This window comes from Dasypus novemcinctus, chromosome 22 (assembly GCF_030445035.2).
Source record: "Dasypus novemcinctus isolate mDasNov1 chromosome 22, mDasNov1.1.hap2, whole genome shotgun sequence".
Lineage (NCBI taxonomy): Eukaryota > Metazoa > Chordata > Mammalia > Cingulata > Dasypodidae > Dasypus > Dasypus novemcinctus.
In genome coordinates, this window is record NC_080694.1 from 58,079,086 (window position 1) to 58,098,456 (window position 19,371).

Genomic DNA, 19,371 nt, shown 5'->3' on the forward strand with positions numbered 1-19,371 from the left:
TAGCACTCCTTGCGTGCATCACATTGCACGTGAGCCAGCTGCACATGGGTCAAGGTGGCCTGGGGTTTGAACCGCGTACCTCCCCCGTGGTAGGTGGACACCCTATCCACTGGGCGCTTCCCCCAGTAAAATTAATAACTAATGGCTTGTGCATATTTTATTTTTTGATTCAAATTTACACTCTTTCTGTAGTTCAGGAAGGCACATAAAGGTGCTCTTACTTAGCACAAGCAAACATGAAATTTCTGGGTAAGCAATCTCTCAGCTACAGGTCGTTCAGGGTTTCCTGATATAAAATTCATTAACCATGAACTCACAATCTGAAATTACACAATACGTGTGATACAATTCACTATGAGCAAAAGTCAGGAGAACACAAACAAGATTAGACATTCTTCCCCAGAACTTGATCATAGACCCAAATAAGAAATAAGAGAAATTAAATAGAAACCTAAGAAAATACTATTAAACTATTTATTTTAAAAAACTGACAGAAATGAGAAAAAAGGAGGGGGAAGGGGAAACATGAAACAACAACAAAAATAGAATCATTGAAAACAAAAACTGTAAATGAGTTTAGTACCTTACTAGACACTGATCAGTTCTCAAACTGTATAGACTTCTATTTTTCCCAATTTATAGGCAGTCCAAAACTGGTACAAAAATAGTTAAGTGAAGACATGGGGATCCAGGATTTTTCTATTCCACCCATGTGGTAGAATGTTATTGTTCAAAGTTATTTGTTACCTTTCTTGGGGGAAGGAGTGTAGTTCTCTGACGCATTAGTATCCTTTGGAATAAAAAACCAAATTAAAAATATCCATTGGAATCTCCATTTTGCACTAATGAAATGCCTAGTAAATGGTTGTCTACCACAATTTAAAAACTTATCTTAGGTGGAGTTTGGCAAAATAATGCAAATTGTGTGATTTACTCTTGACTACATTTGACAAGGCTCCACACACACACACACAAAAGACAAAAAAAAAAAAAAAAAAAGACATTGTTTCTTTGGAACTCCAAACAGTTAAAGATTAAATTGAGAAATGATTTAAGCACAAAGTACCAAATCAAAGCAGTGACCATTGCACCAACAGTTAAAAATCTCTAAATGTACTAAGGTAATGTCTTATCAATAACTAGGTGGCAAGATGCCCATGAAAATGAAACCAAGGTGCTGGCTTTCCCATTGAAGCCTGGCAGGCTCAAATTAACTGAAACCAAGGAGAGAGAGAGAAGAGAGAAGAGGGTGAGAGATAAATAGGATCAAGTCTCAAAAAGAATTGTGTTAGTGGCTATTGGAGCATGTAATCACATAGATAAACAGATTAAGATTTTTAAAGGAGGCTAAACTATTCATGGGCTAAACTGTCACTAGAGCAACTTTTTTTTTTTTGATTGGTAGGGATGGACCTAGAAAGCTGCTCAGTCTGCAGGGAGATAATTCTCCAAGAGGACTTCAGATGTGACCAAAGAGGATAATCTAGAAGGAAGGACCTCCTGGAGAGCAGAGCCAAGAGTCATGGAGAAAGATGGTCTGGGGAACTACTCAGAGGATACAGAGCCAAGATGAATCAGGGACTATTCCTCACCCTAGGACAGGGAGCCCTTGAACGACTGTCCACACGATTTTAGATCTCCTTGAATTAGCAGCTTCTGGGTATGTCCTCTGCAGTTATCTCCTCTGTGTTCCAGCATCACGCTGTGGGTGTACGTAGGAGAAAAAACATCTTGTCTTGTTAGCGCATGGGTTTCTGGGGCAAGAGATGATGAGATAATATCATCATATTCTGGACATCAGGCCTGGTGCTACGAATAAATGGACTTCTGGTTTTGCTCTTGGGAAGGAGGTAAGTGTATTTTATGTGAAGAAAGGAGAATGAATTATATATTTTTTTACACAGAAGGGTGGGCTATGACTGATTATATTATTGCTCAGAAATATTCCCTGGCCTTCCCTAGGAAAGGGTTATACCTTTCAATCTTGGTTCCTTTGGACTTGGTCATGTGACTTGCTTTGACCAATGGAATATGAGTGAAAGTAACAATTCCACCAAAACCTTTAAGTGCCAGCCCCTGGTTGAATAAGATTTCTGTTTTACTTCTGCCCTGAGACTATCTATGTTTCAGATAAAGCCTAATTCATCAAACTGGGTTCTGGAGTGAGGATTACATGGTGTAGATCTATAGCCAACCCACAATACCATGGACTGTGAAGATCACATAAACCTGTTGCTCTTTATGTTAAAAGCAGCGAGGTCATTTGTTGTCCTCCTCTAACTTAGCTTATCCTGATTGATACTGCCACTATTAGCTTATTGGCTTTCATTCACATTCTTGTTGTCTCATGGTTATAAGATAACTGCTATACCTCCAGAGCTCATATTCCCAGTCAAGATATAAAAAAAAGAAAAAAAAGAAAAAAAGAAGACGAGGCACAGGCCAAGTTCTTTCTATGCATCAATAGCCAGAAAGGTACACTAGTTCCAAGGGAGGCTTAAAATTGAGGTATTAGTTTTTCTAGACCATGTAATAGAGACAAGCTAGGACATAGGGATTTGAAAATGCAGGTTGGTTTAGCCAATTTATGAAGCCTGCCACATAATCCGACTAAACTAATCTATTGTTTCTTCTCCACATGGAGACTGGGCTCTATAGTCACATAAATATTCACCATGCATGAATACATTCTGTTTTTGTTGCCTCTGACTTTTGTGTACAGCAATGGGGAAGAGTTTATATTTTTCATAGGGTAACATTTCGCTTCTGGTACTAATTTCTGTATTGGAGAATTTAGACTATGAGATGAAAACAAACCCTCATATCTTAGTGGATTAACAGAGCAAAGACTTACATTCTCATTTTTTCTTTTGTATTTTTCAATTGCCCATATATTTTTCAATTTCAATTCAGTAGGATTTATTGATTTTAAAGGATAATGAACTCTGAAATTTCTGAAGTTAAGTTGAGGTCATTTTGAATGCTACAGAACCACCTTTTTTCCCACTGACATATAATGCTAGCTTATTAATGCATTGCTTATTATATGTATTTCAGTTTAGCTTGGGAAAACTCTCTCTAATGCCCCACCAATCTATTCTGGCATCTGTACCATATTCCTAGAATTATTGTACCTTTAAAAAACATCTGACTACTGGGTACCGTTAATTTTCCTTGATTACTCTTCTTTTTCAGCATTACACTTTTCTCCTCCCCTTCGGGACTTAGGTGACAGTAATATTAGACCTCATGTTATCTTTCCACATGTCTCTGAGGCTATGTTCATTCTTTTAAATCACTTTCCTCTTGGTTGTTCAGATTCGATAACTTTTATTGATCTATTTTCAAGTCCACTGACTTTTTCCTCTGTCATCTCTATTCTGCTATTGATCCCAGCCAGTGAGTTTCTTCTGGTCATTATATTATTCAATTAAAAAATTTTTATTTGCTTCTTCTTTATATCTTTTATTTACTTGCTGAGATGTTCTAATTTTCCATCTGTTTCACAAGTTGTGAAATCAAGGAGTGGTGTCAAGGAAATGGTGATTAGGGAGCTCCGAGAATTGGTCCCCCCGCTTAAGCAAACATTAAGTTGGCAAAAACTGACAGAATCAACTTTTTCTAAAAAAAAAAAAACCTTACACCAATGAGGAGAGTGCTTAACGAAGAAAAAGGCTACTACATTTTGGTAAGAAAGCATGGTGGAGTTTTGTTGACTTGTCTTCTGTTCCCTATTACTCAGCTCGGCGGCAGGGGTGAGCAAGACAGCCTGTGATCCTGGTGCAGCTTGCTGGCATTTGGAGGGACCAAGTGGGGTCGTTGGGGTGGATATAGCGACCTGTTCTAAATAAATAGTGGCTGTGCATTTTGACCACTGGTGGTTTCCTGAGGGAGCAACACAGAGACTGACATTTGTTTTGTTCTCCTTGGACTGGAGCAACTTTCTTGGCAGGGTCCATAAAATTATTTAATAACATATGCCACCTGTTGGTACTTGGGGCAAGGAATGGCAGCAGAGGCAAGCAGCAGACCAAAGACCCTAAAAGGAGGCCACGGTGCAAGATTCTTGGGGTAGTGGTGAGCTTGAAGGGCTACCACATATACTGGGGAACATGGAGTTCAGTGTGCACGCCTGGGGATGGATGCATGCTCAGAAAAGACCTGAGAGGACCCTCGGCTTGCACCCCAGGATGATCTTTGAGCTGCAAAAATGCAAGCAGGAGGTGAAGGCTGAGGCAGAGTTGTATGTGACAGGGCTTAGTGTTGAAGGAGTTCCCTGTTTCGGAGCCAATTTAAAAAGATTAAGGCCCCCCCCCCTTTTTTTTTTTCGTCTTCATTTTAGCTTCAGGAATTTCAGGAATTCTTGCTTAGGTCCCTGACTTACCACTGAGAAAACAACAAGAGACTTTAGTGAACACATGGAGTAAGTATTAAAGTCTTTCCAAAAGTAGTTTGGGAAATTCACTAAATGTGGATGACTGCAATTTTCATCAGTCAACAAGAATGACATACTTTAAGAATTACTAAGAATTGTGAATTCATAAGCTTTCTAATCAATAGTGTCTGCTGTTTTAGCCTAGTATTGTGAATGATTAACTGGGCCGTTGTCCTTTGGAATGTAATGCTGCTATGCAGGCAACCCCCTCACCTAATAACCAAAAAAACAAATGTTTAAAAGGAACGAGTTACCAGATGTGGCATTTGCACATCCTGTTTATATCCTCTGTAAAACTAAAAGCTGAAAACTTTTATGTTCCTGTTCAGTGTACCATGAAGAGACTAGAACAAAGACTCCTCGAGACACCACATCTCTCCTGTGGAGGGTTGGCCACCCCTTGTGGGATGGATTGGGTTACGTTTGATGAGGTGATTCCTCAGGAGTTGCAAAGTCACTGGAGTTCTGAGCTTTGAAACCCCTGAAAAGAATGGTCCCCAAGCTGCCAGTTGGAGCCTCACCTAGGAAGGGATGCTCTGCCTGGGCTGTTTTTCCAATCAGGACTCTGATCTACTGCAAAGGGGTTCCCTAGTCATGTGAGAGAGCAGATGTTGAGTTTTCCTGATTTGGGGAGTGGTTGCATATACTTTCATTCTTTCCTATGTCTTTAATTAATTACTTTTCTTTTTTGTGATTGCTCAATTGTTATAATCATTTGATATAACCTGAAATTCATTTGATTGAATGAAACTGCCTTTGCATAGCATTTAGAGTTTCTGCCTCTTCCTTAGCAGAACCTTTTGGCATAGTCAGCAGGATTCATTAGGCATTAAGCTTCCATTATTGTTAATCTTCCTTAACAGAACAAAGAGCAAACTGGATGGAGGAGAATCTGAATTCTAAAGTCTCAATACTCAAAGCACCCAGTTTTGAATAGAAAATGTGTACAAAAAAGGAAGAAATATGACCCATTCGTTTATCTTTTTTGTACCTATTACATTAGATTTATGTTTGGAGTTTGAATATTTTTTCCATAACCATGTTTATAATGTTTTTGTATTACATCCAAATATCACCAATATTTACCAAATTAGAGATTTCTTAGAAAATATTTTTAATCTTTTAAAAATAAAATCAATAAAACACTTAGAATCACATTTTCAGAACGAATTAAATAAATCTGGTTAACCTTACTAATGCTCACATTGACTGTATAATTAGTTAGGATATAGTTCATATTTAAAACAATAGATTATGGCTCTGGTTCTGAGATGACTGGAAGAAAAATTATTGTCTTTTTTCTCAGTATTTTCTATAAAAATTTCTGAATGCTATGATGGTTATAAATTTTAAAATAATTTTTAAGTTAAGAAAATCTAATGGATATCTATCAGGTCTACCTATATGACCAAAAATTCAGCTCCTCATCCCTCTGCCAAGATTCTCCTCTTAATAGTCTTCCCCATCTCCATAGACAGCAACTCAGTTCTTCCAGTTGCTTAAATCGAACCTTACAATTATTTTTTTTTAATTAAAAAAATTTTAAAATGATATCTCCTTTTTAAAAAAAGGTACATGGATCACACAAAATATTACACTAAAAAATGTAAGAGGCTCCCATACACCCCCACAACCCCCTCTCCTCCCACACTGACAACTCCTATCAGTGTGGCACATTCGCCGCTCTTGATGAGTACACCCTGGGGCACTGCCACACAGCACGGGCCATAGCCCATGCGGCAGTCTACACCCTCTCCCAGTCCATCCAGTGGGTCATGGCGGGATATACTCTTACACTGCACAGCAAATCCATCAGAATACGATGGGTATGGGGAAGGGCAGGAAGAGATGAGAGGTGGGCGCGTATTTGGGACGTGGAGCTGCCCTGGATGGCGCCTCGGGGGTGATCACCGGACATCGTGGATCCTCACAGGGCCCACTGGATGGAATGGAGGAGAGTATGGGCCATGATGTGGACCATTGTCTATGAGGTGCAGAGGTGCCCAAAGATGTACTTACCAAATCCAATGGATGTGTCATGATGATGGGAACGAGTGTTGTTGGGGGGGGAGAGGGGGGGGTGGGGGGGTGGGGTTGAATGGGACCTCACATATATATTTTTAATGTAATATTATTACAAAGTCAATAAAAAAAAAATCATCTATTTCAAAAAAAAAAAAAAGAATTGAAAAACTTAAAAAAAAAAAAAAAAAAAGAATACGTGTTGGTTCTACCTTCAAAATATATCGAGAAATGAATAGAAATGGTGAAAGCACATCATATTTGTAACTAGCAAAGCTATTATATGGGTATGACAGTAGTTGAAAAGGTGTCTAAGATCACATATATTACTAGAAGGAAAGCTAAAAACTGTAGCATGGAACTATATAACAGTGAAACCTCATGTAAAATATGAATATGGGTGATATTGCATATATAAGACTTATATTATATATTGTAATATACATGTTTATATATAAATACAAATATACTAGAGAGAAGAAAACAGAATAGCATGTCTGGCAGGGGAAGCATAGAGGGATTGAGGGGTGATGAGCTTTGTTTTTTCTTTTTTATTATTACTATTATTGGAATAATGAAAATGTTCTAAAAATGATTGAAGTGATGAATGCACTAGTATGTGATTATGCTATATACCATTGATTGTACATGTTGGATAGATGTATGCTTTATTAATATGTATCAATACAATTGATTTGTTAAATATATTTTTATATATATATTTATCCAGAATCCACCCACATGTCACCACTTTCCCTGTTATCACCCTGAAAACAGAATCTTGATATCAAAACCTGATAAGAACAGATGATAATGGACTGAAATTTTTGTAGCTTGCTCACAGCTATAGATTCAAAAATTCTAAATAAAATTTGCTCATCAAATTGAATCAAGTAGTATATCTAAAGAAAAATATAATGTGACCAAGTGAGGTTTTATCCTAGGAGAGTAAGATTTATTTAACATTAGGAAAAACTCAATCTATGTCATTTATCATTTTAAGAGATTAAAGGAAGTAAATCATAGATGAAAAATACATTTGATAAAATTGAACACCCATTTCTGATAAAAGGAAATTTCTTAGCAAACTAGAAATATAAGGTGATTTCCTTAATCTGGTAAAAGAGGACCCACAAAAATTACAGTGAATTTCCTACTCCTTGATAAATCATTGGAAGTTGGCTTTTTTGTTTTTTGTTTTTTGATATAGAGAATAAGTCAAGGAAGTCTTCTTTCACCATTGCTATCCAAGACTGTGCTCAAGTTAGGTAAGGAAAGGAAATGAAAAACTTAAAATTCTTAAAAAGAGCCAAATAAAATCTCTCATTATTTGTAGATGAGATGTATGATATATCTCCCTTACATCTAAGATACTAAGTGAATGGATATACAGATAGAGAGACACACACACATATATATATAGCAACATACATGTAGAAGATACAATCTAAAAATATATCATGATAGTAGCATAAAAGTTATGACTTATGTAAAGATAAATCTAAATACACAAAAATATAAGCTTTCTACGGGGAGAATTATAAAGCAGTAAGAAGAACATTAGGCAAAATTTAAATAAATGTGGGATATACCATATTGAGAAGCTGTTTAATTCTTCCCAATTTGAGTTATAGTTTTGATTGAATACCAATCACAATATAACAATATTTGAATAGAACTTAATAAGCTGATTCTAAAGGTTATTTGGTGTGAGTATAAACTGGTGCAAATTTTGAGAACAGTTAGGCAGCATCAATCAACTGAAACGAAGCATATGTGTACCCTATGACCCAGCAATTCCACTTCTATGTACATGACCGTGTGAAATGTGTATATGTGTGCAGCAGGATTCAGTTACACAAATATTCTTAGATAGTATTTTAACAGCAAAAACCTGAAAAAAAAATCCCCACAAAAAAACACAAATGTCCAGTAGTAGAATGGATAGTGTTGTATTTGTTCTGTGGAAAATTATATGGCCAAGAAAAGTGAATGAACTAAAGCTACATGCAACAACATAAATATCTTAAAGAGTACTGAGCAAAGAAACCAAACCAAATAAAAAAAAAAAACAACTGGCAAAACGAACCTATTTTGGAGGCATACACATAGGTTGCCATGCTATAAAATAAAGCAAAGAAATGAAAATCATAGAAATCAGGATAGTGGTTACCTTTGGGGACAGTAGGCAGTTGCAATCAGGAGGTGACACCTAGAGGATTTTTGAGATGCAATCAACATCTTATTTATTGACCTGAAAGATATTACAATGAATTCCACTTTGCAACTCTTCATTAAATTTGTACATATATGTATTACTCACTACTATATAAGCATACTAAATTTCTACCATAAAACCTGTTGTAAAGATTATAATATGCACACAGTGGTCTTTCAGGACATGAAATTCTTGGCAACCTACTTTGATGGAAGTCATATGCTTTGTGATCTGCTGCAATGTGTTCCAGTCATGTGGATTTTGCTCTGGAAGAATGCAAGAACAACACAGTGCTCACAGCTGCAGCAGATTTGATGAAGTATAGATTCTTCCTATATAATCTTCCTTAGGCTTGGACAGGCCTTTCAGGTGGAAGACAGCCCAGCTCATACTAGAGGATGAGCAGGTGGGAGCAGGCCATGGTGGAATTTGATACAATTTGGTGCAGAACAGGTGCTCAATAAATGTTTGAGAACATAGGGAAGGTAGATTGGGAAAGAGGGCAGGAGAACCCTATGTATTATTTCCAAATGTTTTTCAGGGATCACGATTTACCACTTGATTATTAACAAGTAAATGATGACATGCATGGAGATGATTCTTGTATCTAAGAAAATCAGAGTCCATAAAGGTCTTAGAATCCCCAAGGAATTTATGGCTGGACTGTTGTTGCCCTGAAGTCTAGACCGAGCTAAAATGATGGATGGTAGATTTTCTAATTCTGGCCATGCTCCCCTGCTTCTAGAACTTGATCGAGCAGCATCTTATGTAGGTAGGGTCTTGGTTGTCCCAGGCAAGTCAATACTACCTGTGTGGTATATAATTTCATAGGGTAGCAGAACTCTCCTCCTCCAATTCTGAAATTGAGAAACAGGTAAAAAAATCATGTGTCAGCTTATTGCTGGGAGAGCCAAATCAGAGAGTGTGGCTTGGATGTAGAGTCAAACTGACTTTCTGCTTATCTACTCAGGTGAACCTGGGACCTGCTCCTGGCCTGGAGCCTCAGGATCCTCCTTGGATATCGTTTACACCTGCAGGTATATTTACATAGCTCCTCCTACCTGCAGCGCCTGGGGCACCAGGGCTGAGAGAAATGGGTCTCCAGACTCATCTCTAGGGTTAGCCCCCATAGACCCCATAGATGCAGGCACAAGATGAGAACACCCCTTTTTCTGGCCCTCCTCGAACTTCACCAATCTTAGCAAAGAAGGGAAGAAGCTCTATTCCAATTCTTACAAAAGAGTGGAATTCCTGTATCAACAGGCCAAGTATAAACTTGAAGAGTGGGCAAAAATGGATTCTCCTGCCAACAAAACATGATCTCTAAAGTGATTAATCAGGGAAGGGGAGAAAAAGGGAAGAAAGAAGGGAAGAGGGAAAGAGGGCCACGGTAAAAAAAAGAATTCACAAGCATACAGCATAATTCACCTTTATAACTCACTATATTGTAGTTCTGGAATATGTATTATGTGTGTGTGTTTTCAGTGGGTCTGAGTGTGTGTTTGTGGGTTTTGCTCTAAGCACTCCTTCTGTCTTGTGGCTCCATCCTCCTCTAGATTACTCTCTATGAAACCTACAGAGAAGGAAAGAGGCAGAATTGATGTGGGAAGTCTTGGTCATAATGCAATCACAAGTCCATGTCGAACTGCAAGTGTGGCTGGGAAATCTGACCCACCCAGGCCTGCAAGAAGGGAACATAAGAGTTTGCGGGAATGTAGAAGCCCCTGCCATGAAGGAATGGAGGAAGGGATGGAGGAAGGGAGGACAGAAGGAAAAAAAGGAAAGAAGGAAGAGGGAAGTGTAGAGAAAGGAAGAAATAGAAGAAGGAGGGATGTAGTGAGATAGGGAGGATGGGGCAAATATGTAAATTCTCTAGTTGCCTTTTACCAGATAAGGTGTCCCCAAAGCCTGTAAATTTTTCCTCCTAGTGAATAAACTGTCTCTACCCAGTCTAAATATTCTAAGGGTGATCCTAGGGCAAAGAACAAAACATCTAACAAAATAAATTATTGACACTAAAGGTTTGGGGCTGTATAAGGAGTAATTATTTCCACATTCTTCAAATATCTTTCTCCTGAAAGAGATAAAAGAGCATACCCTAGAGCTATGGAAACTAAACAGAATGCTAAACAAAGCTCTCCATGGAGCACACTGAAGGCAAGCTCTGTACTGTTCCGTAAGGTTTCCTCACAAACACTGCCGCCGGCCCATGAGCACGCTTTAATGGTGAGAGGGTGAACAGTGGCAGGTAAATTCTGAGTCAGTTAAGTGCACTGCTGCTAAATTTTTTTGCTATGGATTCTCATGTTTTCAAGTTATACTTACAAAGCATCATAACATTCCACTGATTTAATAGTGCAGGCCCTATTGTCCCCTTTAACGGGCAGAACTGAAGTGGGAGTGATTGCCATCTTCTGAGTCATACCCAGTAGTGAGTACTGGAGGCAGGGCTAGAATTTACTATGACAATTCCTGGACCAGGGTTCTGTCCACTGTCCATGCCACACCTCATGTGTCTACTTAGCAAGGTTCAAGTGAGTCACTGCTCTTACCTACAGAACCTTCAAGAGGAGGTGTGAACACATGACACAGGCACATTAGAAGATGATAAGAGGTGTGACTAAGGAAATAAACCATATGGAGACTTCATGCGTTCACTGATGGATTCATTTGATAAATATTTAATGAACCCTTCTTGTACATTAAGCGTTATTCCAGGCACTGAAGGCAAAGAAAAGCCCCTGACCTCAGGGAGCTTACATTCTAGAGGCAGAGTGATCATAATAAGGAAGGGAGGTGATTAGGGAGATGATCGAGGAAAGCCTCTTGGAGCAGTTGGCATTTGAGCTGAGATTTGAACAGTGGTGATGGGAACAAGCCACGAGATTATCTGGTGGTGGGTGGGCACTGGGAAGGTGGGCATTAGTGGCAGAAGGAACTGCCAGTGTAAAGACCCCAAGGCAGGAATGAGTGTCACAGGGAAGGCAGAACTGGCTGGAACTTGGTGGGGCAAGGGGAGAGCAATAGGAGTCAAGGCCAGCAAGGCTGGCATGGCCCAAGACAAAGTCATAATAAGTCATGAGGGCCAGAACATGTCTATTTGTTATAAGTTCATTGGGAAGGCTTTGGAAGATTTTAATTTTAGCAACATATATATAATCTAAAATTTCCCTCTTTAACCACATTCAGGTAAATAATTCAGTGGTATTAATTACAATCACAATGCTGTATTACCATCACCATCATCCATTATCCTTCTTTTCTGTCACCTCAACAGGAATTCTGTACCAGTGAAGCTTTAACTTCCCCTTGCCTTGCCTTCCCCAGACCCTGGTAACCTGTATTCTAGTTTCTGATGGTATGAATGTGCTTCTTTTAATTATTTCACATCAGTGAGATCATACAATATTTGTCCTTTCCTGTCTGTCTTGCTTCACTCAATATCATATCTTCAAAGTTCATCATGTATCAAAATTTTGTTCTTTTCACAGCAGCATAATATTCCATCATATGGCTATACCACATTTTGTTTATCTATTCATCTATCCATCGATGGACATTTGGGTTGCTTCCATCTTTTGGCAATTGTAAATAATGCCACTATGAACATTGGTATGCAAATGTCTTTTGGAGTCACTGCTTTCCATTCTTTTGCATATATATCTAGAAGTGGGATTGCTAGTTCATACAGTAATTCTAATTTTTAACTTTCTGAGGAACTGCCAAAATGTTTTCCACAATGGACGCATCATTTTACATTCCTAACAACAATGAATGAGTGTTCCTGTTTCTCCACATCCTCTCCAACACTTGTTATTTTTTGTTTTTTTTTATAGTAACCATTCTATTGGGTGTGAGGTGGTATCTCATTGTGGTTTTGATTTGCATTTCTCTGATGGCTAACAATATTGAGCATCTTTTCATGTGCTGTTTGACCATGTGTTTATCTTCTTTAGTGATATGTCTATTCAAGTGTTTTCACCATTTTTTGATTGTTTGTCTTTTAGTTGTTGAATTGTAGGATTTCTTTATAAATACCGGCACCTAAACCCTTATCAAATATGTCGTTTCTAAATATTTTCTTCCATTCTGTAGGTTTTCTTTTTTACTTTGTTAATGAAGTACTTTGATGCACAAAATTTTTAACTTTTGATGAAGCCTCTTATCTATTTTTGTTTTCTTTTGTTGCTTGTGCTTTTGGTGTAAGGTCTAAGAAACCATTGCCTAACACAAGGACTTTGTAAGATTTTTCAACCCGGAAGTAACATAATCATATTTACATTTAAAAACTTCTGCCTGCCATTTGGAGATGGACTGAAAGAGAGAGAGAGAAGAAACAGTGGGGTCAGGTAAAAGCTATTTCATTAACTGAGGCAAACCATGGTTGTTTTAGGAATGGAGGAAATGAAAAATCATGGTATTTGGAAAAAGGCTTGAAGGTAGAATTGACAGAACATTTTGACAGAATGAATGCTGAGTACTGAGGGAAAGCAGAGCATCAAGGAGGACTCCGAGGTCTTTGGCCAGATCAACTGGTGGTACCATAATGGAGAAGGGGAAGCCTGGGACAGGGGCAGAGCTGGAGGAGGATTCAGGAGTTTGCTTGTGGCCATGTTAAAGCTGAGAAACTTAACGGACACTCAGGAGGAGATGGGAGGGCAGCTGAAGAGGTAAGTCTGGAGCTCAGGGAAGATGTCAAGAAGGTCCACAGTCAGTTAGAAGGCATATAAGGGGAGGGAACCAGCCAAGGTTACATTGGAGTTGAGTTTAAATAGAGAAGTTCAAGGACAGAGTCCTGCGGTACCAACATTTAGAAGTCAGGGAGAAGACGAGGTTCCAGCAAAAACAAGAAGACCAATTGGGCTCAGTCAGGTTGAAGCAAGGCATAAAGGAGTGAGCGACTAAAGCTGCCAGGAGTGGACAGGAAAGGCCTGGGGGGCGACCACTGGACTGGTCAGCCAAGAGGCCAGTGATGGTGTTGGTGAGTGCTGCCTTACTCATGCTGTGGGGACATGAGTCTGTCAGGAGTGGGTTCCAATAAGACCTGGAGTTGAGGAAAGAGACTGCAAGAATGCGGAAGAATGCCCAAGTCTTCTGAAATGTTCTGCCCATCGCAGGAAACCCAAAGGCCTTTGTGCAAATAATTGTAATCAGAAAACCACAAAAAACCCAGTGGCCTTTGGGCAAATAATTGTAATCAGAAAACCACAAAAATTATTCAGTTCAAACAAAATATATTAAGTCTCCTGTCTGTGGAAGTCTCAGTTCTGTTTAACAGTGGGCTGGTGGAGGGAGAATGCTAAAGGGACAAGATAGAACCTCATCCCCATAAGATTACAATAACCCTGGGAAAATGACCAGTGCTATCACTGAGGAGCATGTGGTGTCAGGCTCTTATAAGAAGGGACATTGATTCTGATGTTCAGCTCAGGGAAGAAGTAAGTGATCTTAAGCTGATCTTGAAGGTTGAAGATTTTAATAAGCTTTATCCATTTATAAGTGAGATATTAAAAGTAAAGGTAAAAATTAAACCATTTGTAAACAAAAAGGCTAACGGTTTTAGGCAATCATTTATCTTCCAGAAATTAGAAAATAGTAAAAAACTGAAAAAAAACTCACTTAAAAGGAATGAAGATCCTACAGCCTACCTCCCTCAGGTTAACTTTCAATCTTTGGCCTTAATATTCTGCTTTTGAAATGGTGAAGTGGCTTTATTTTTCCCTTACAGAGTAGCTTATTGCCTGTTATGGGGTTGAGATTATGAAGTTAGGAAAGAGATCTCTGTCCTGAGATAATTGTAGAAAATGACAGAAGAGTTCTTTTCCTAAAAGAAAGAGGAGCCTCCAAACTCTAGGAAATATAATGCCTCCAACAGGATAGCTGCAGAGAGTCTAAATAAAATGAAGGCTCTAGAAGCCAATCAGCCAGTTAACAATGTAATTTTAAGGGTTGATATCCTCCAAATTTTGGAACTAGACTAGATTATCTGCAGCTTAAGATTCATTTATTGGACTTGCTTTTGTTGGATTCATTAATTTGTAAAAGTGCTGATCGAATCAACAATGAAACCATAAATGTAAAAGCAGAGGAAGATTTTCATCAGGACCAAGATCAAATCAATCGAAACAGTCCAGACCTTTCCAATTTGTGTGTGTGTGTGTGTGTGTGGGTGGGATAAAACAAAATGAAATCCCACATGACTTTGGGAAATAGTTAATACAATGGAGAGTTTGAGTCAGAGGACTTTTATTTGAGAATTATGAATGTTTTGTTGAATCGTGGTGTGACTGTGATTCAACAACAATGCTGTTTCTTATATGGAAGAGATGTTCAGTTTGGAGAACAGCTAGTATGAATTTGAGGAGCCAAAGCTCTGCACAGTACCTGAAGGAAAAGGCTCACTGTACATGAACTGGAGACCAGCAGTGGGATAGGATACATGCCAATCCTAAGGGTAGAGGCACCAAGTGTCTTGACAAGAGAAACTGATGAGAAACTGGTATCAGATTGACCGTCCTGATTCCTGTGCTGGTTTTTCAGCATTTACGCAGGTTCTAAATAAGTAGATCAGGTCAGTGACTTCTCCGTGTGCACTAGGACTCTGTCCCAGGCCATAGACTCACAGGTACAAGGTCTACTTGCCATCTTCCCTTCTGGGTCGAACAGACATCTCAAACCCAACATGTCCAAAACAGAACTCTTGCTTTCCCTCTGGAAACCTGCTCCCCCGCTGCTCATTTTCTCATCTCCACTGTGGGCAGCACACCCCTGCATTTGCTCAAGTCACAGAACCAGAAGTCTCCGGCGATTCCCTCTTTCTGTCATCAACGTACTCAAGTCCTACCGGCTCAGTGTCCAGAGCAGATCCCTGCTCCTGGTCTTTTCTACCACGACCAGCCCGGCTCCCATCAGCCCCCCTAGTGCACTCATTACCTAGTCGCTGCCACTGGTACTCCTTTGTTTTCTTCATAGCACATGCCATCCTTAGTTATTTCTTTGATGTTCTGCCCCACCTCGGGTATGACTCTCATGAGGACACACCCATGTTGCATCCCACCTCCTCCCCTACTGCCAGTTTCCGCTGCCCTTGTTAGCTGAAGCAAAACCACTACTGCTTTTTATCAAAAAAACTGGACACTGCTTCCATTGTAATCAGTAAAACAGGGAGGGGGCAGTTTAAAGAGAACTTGGTCCTTCTGTCACAGACACAAGAGAAAAGAGCTAAGGATGCAGAAATTTCCATTCACTAATTCGACAGATATTTACTGAATCAATGATAGAACTGATAGGGCACTCTTTGGTGCTGGCATACTACAAAAAAATCATGTAGGAAAAATCCCTGGGGAGATATTTTGCTCTGAAAAGTATGTCTTCAATTCCTATGACTGATAGAATCTTTTCAATTACGTTAATTATCCTAAGGTGTCAACAGAAAAGATAAGCAAATGATTTTTTTGGTGGCAGAATATTCAGTCCAGATTCTTTTTTTTTTTTTTAAGATTTATTTATTTACTTCTCCCCCCACTCCCTTGTCTCCTCTCTGTGTCCATTCACTGTATGTTCCTCTGCATCTGCTTGTATTTTCATTAGGCAGCTTTGGGAACTGATCTTGGGCCCTTCTGGAGTGGGAGAGAGACGATCATTCTCCTGCGCCACCTCAGCTCCTTGTTCTGCTGTTTCTCTTATTGTCTCTCCTCTGTGTCTCTTGTTGTGACATCTTGCCGCACTAGTTCTCTGCACTGGCAGGCACTCCTGCGCAGGGCGGCACTACTGCGTGGGGTGGCACTCCTGTGTGGGCTGGCATCCTGCATGGGCTGGCACTCCACATGGGCTAGCTTGCCACCCAGGCCAGCTCACCTCATGGGCCAGCTTACCTTCACCAGGAGGCCCTGGGTTTTGAACCCTGGACCTTCTATATGGTAGACGGGAGCCCAATTGCTTGAGCCACGTCCACTTCCCTGGTCCAGTTTCTGGTAAAGTGTTTTTTTGTTTTTGTTTTCTGTTTGTTGTTGTTTTTTTTTTTCTTCTGTTTTTTTTTTTTTTTTTATCAATTTCTTTTCAGAAGCTCTCTATTTCTCCAGGGAGCACTGGTTGTGATTTCAGTCCACCTTTCAGTTCATTTCTGAGTTCTGATGTGACCTAGGTCTAATGTGTATTTTCACATGGTATGAATGAGGGAGCTTGACTGTTAGAAAGCCACGGAACAGCATACACAGTCATTGCACAATGCTTCCACTCATAGTGGAAAGCAGTATCACCAAAGAATCAGATATATATTTGCTTTTATATTAATAGAAGCTGTAGCGATAGGAAGCAAGTGGAAAACCAGTTCATTTCACCAACCACCCTTGCCCCATCCTCATTTCCCTTTGTATCTACTCACCCTATAGCCTGTCTAATCATTTTTTAAACATATTTTGATTTATTTAATCCTCTCAATAACTCATTGATAAAGATACTAATTTTTTTAAGTTTTTAAAAAAAATTTATTTCTCCCACCATTCCCACCTACCCTCCCCACCCCAGTTGCCTGTTCTCTGTGTCCATTTGCTGTGTGTTCTTCTTTTGTCCGCTTCTGCTATTGTCAGTGGCACCAGAATCTGAGTTTCCTTTTGTTGCGTCATCTTGCTGCATCAGTTCTCTGTGTGTGTGGTGCCATTCTTGGGCAGGCTGCACTTCCTTTTGCACTGGGTGGCTCTCCTTATGAGGCGCACTCCTCGCGCATGGGGCTCCCCTATGCGGGGGACCCCCCTGCATGGCACGGGCCTCCTTGCGGGCATCAGCACTGCGCATGGGCCAGCTCCACACGGGTCAAGGAGGCCCGGGGTTTGACCCGTGGACCTCCCACGTGGTAGACGGATGCCCTAACCACTGGGCCAAGTTTGCTTCCCTAATCATTTTTTCATAGTCAAATCTTATGGTTATTTTTCAGTCTCCAAATAATATCATCTTATAATTAACAGATCCAGTGCAACCAAATACACAAAGCCCCCAAACATCATCTAAAATTAAAGCTTCTCCATTCCTCACCTTGGGCCTGGAGAGGGAGGGGGCTTCATTTGGCTCCTTATTCCTCAGCCTTCTTGCTAGTTGAGGCTCCTGACACTTCTAGCGCTGGTGGCAGGGGAGACAGAGGAGATGAGAGGCAGGAAGTATCCTGTTTGGCTGGAAGTCCTATGATTTGACTTTGATGCTATCTGGGTTGGATAGATGTCCAATGTTGATTCCTTCTCGTGCAGTAATTTCAAGAATCCCTAAGAAATAGAGCACCATGCATTTCATGTGTATGTATGTGTTTGTAAGTACATGGAAAATTATGAAAAGTTGCATTAAACAGTGGTCATCTTTGGAAGAGAAGGAGGAGAACAGGAATGGCCAAGGGGAGATTTAACAGTCTCCGTAGTGTTGACGTGTGCCACAGCAAGCTGAGGATTGAGTCGTGTCTCCCACAGAAAGCAAGTCTCTTGGGCAAGCCTTCAAAGGTCTGCTGTAAATTGGATCTCCTGAGGGGTTCATATCTGGTCCACAGGGAGCCCTCAATTCTCCGTCCATGCGTCTTTGTACTCATCACTGCGGGAGGCGTCAGGCCCTCCCAGTGTGGCTTGGGCCCTTGCCCTACTCTGCAGTTGCCCAGCCCCCTGCCCTGAGATCCTGGGCCAGGTGCCACTCACCAGCCCCCTCCCACCACACACGGCCACTTAAGGACCCCCTGTAGGCAACACCTAGCACCTTCTTTCATGAAGGCAGGGTGAGAAGATGACATCAAAGAAGCGGCACTCTCTGAAGAGTTCCTCTTGGCGTCCTGTGCCCTCGAGGTGGGCTCCGCAGCCTCCTCCCTCCCAAGTCCCCCGCCGTGGTCTTCCCTAGCACTTCTGAGGTGGACACTTATTTTATTCTCAAAATGGTACACTTTCAGGCAAACTAGAGTCGGAAGAGTCCATTTTAACACCCGGTCCCTCCCTCTGCCCTCTCTCCTCCCACCCACTCACGATTTCTAATGGTGCCAGTCAGGACCACGCGTTCCCCCCCTGCCCACGTGGTGACCATGGCCTTTGCGACTATTTAGTTATTTCATATTTATTTTTTAATCATGCTAATAGCTCACAAGATCATTAGTTTCTCGGCTGCTCTGACAAATACCATGGAAGGTGCTGGGTTAAACAATTGGAAGGTATTGTCTCTCGCTTTCGGAAGCCAGAAGTCCGAAATCAGGGTTTCTTCCGATGTCCGCTGCCTTCTGGTGCCGCAGTCCTTGGGGGTCCCGGGCTTGCCCCCTGCCTCCACCACACGCTTCTTGTGGTGTCTCCTCTGCTCAGTCCTCTGTCTCGGTCCAGATTTCTTCACCTTAGTCCAGGGGCTCCTAATCTTTTTTGTTCCACAGATGCCTTTGCCAGTCAGGTGAAAACCTCGGACCCCTTCTCAGAATGCAGCAGCAGATAGTTTTATGACCCTCAATTAGCATCAGGTCTAACAAATACCTAATTTTGAGGTATGGATGAGCTAAGTGATTTTTCTAGATATGCAACAACTGTAATGCAACATAAAATGAATACTACTGTAATTTATTGCATACATTCAGAAGTGAAGGAAATGTCAGAGAAAATAAAGATAATGAGTTGATTTTTTTCCCCCAATTCAAGCTCACAGACCTCCTGAAATCTTTCCATGGATCTACCTCTAGTTAAGAACCCCCGCC

At 40.4% G+C, this 19,371-nt stretch overlaps 1 long non-coding RNA gene across 2 annotated transcripts in view; it reads left to right on the plus strand.

Moving 5' to 3' along the window:
* Positions 1-836: 836 nt before the first annotated feature.
* LOC139437311 (uncharacterized) overlaps positions 837-19,371 on the plus strand; it is a 211,341-nt gene continuing 192,806 nt past the window's right edge. For both annotated transcript variants that reach the window (XR_011647066.1, XR_011647067.1), the window contains exon 1: positions 837-1,850. This is a non-coding gene — a long non-coding RNA (uncharacterized lncRNA). The remainder of the gene's footprint in view (positions 1,851-19,371) is intronic.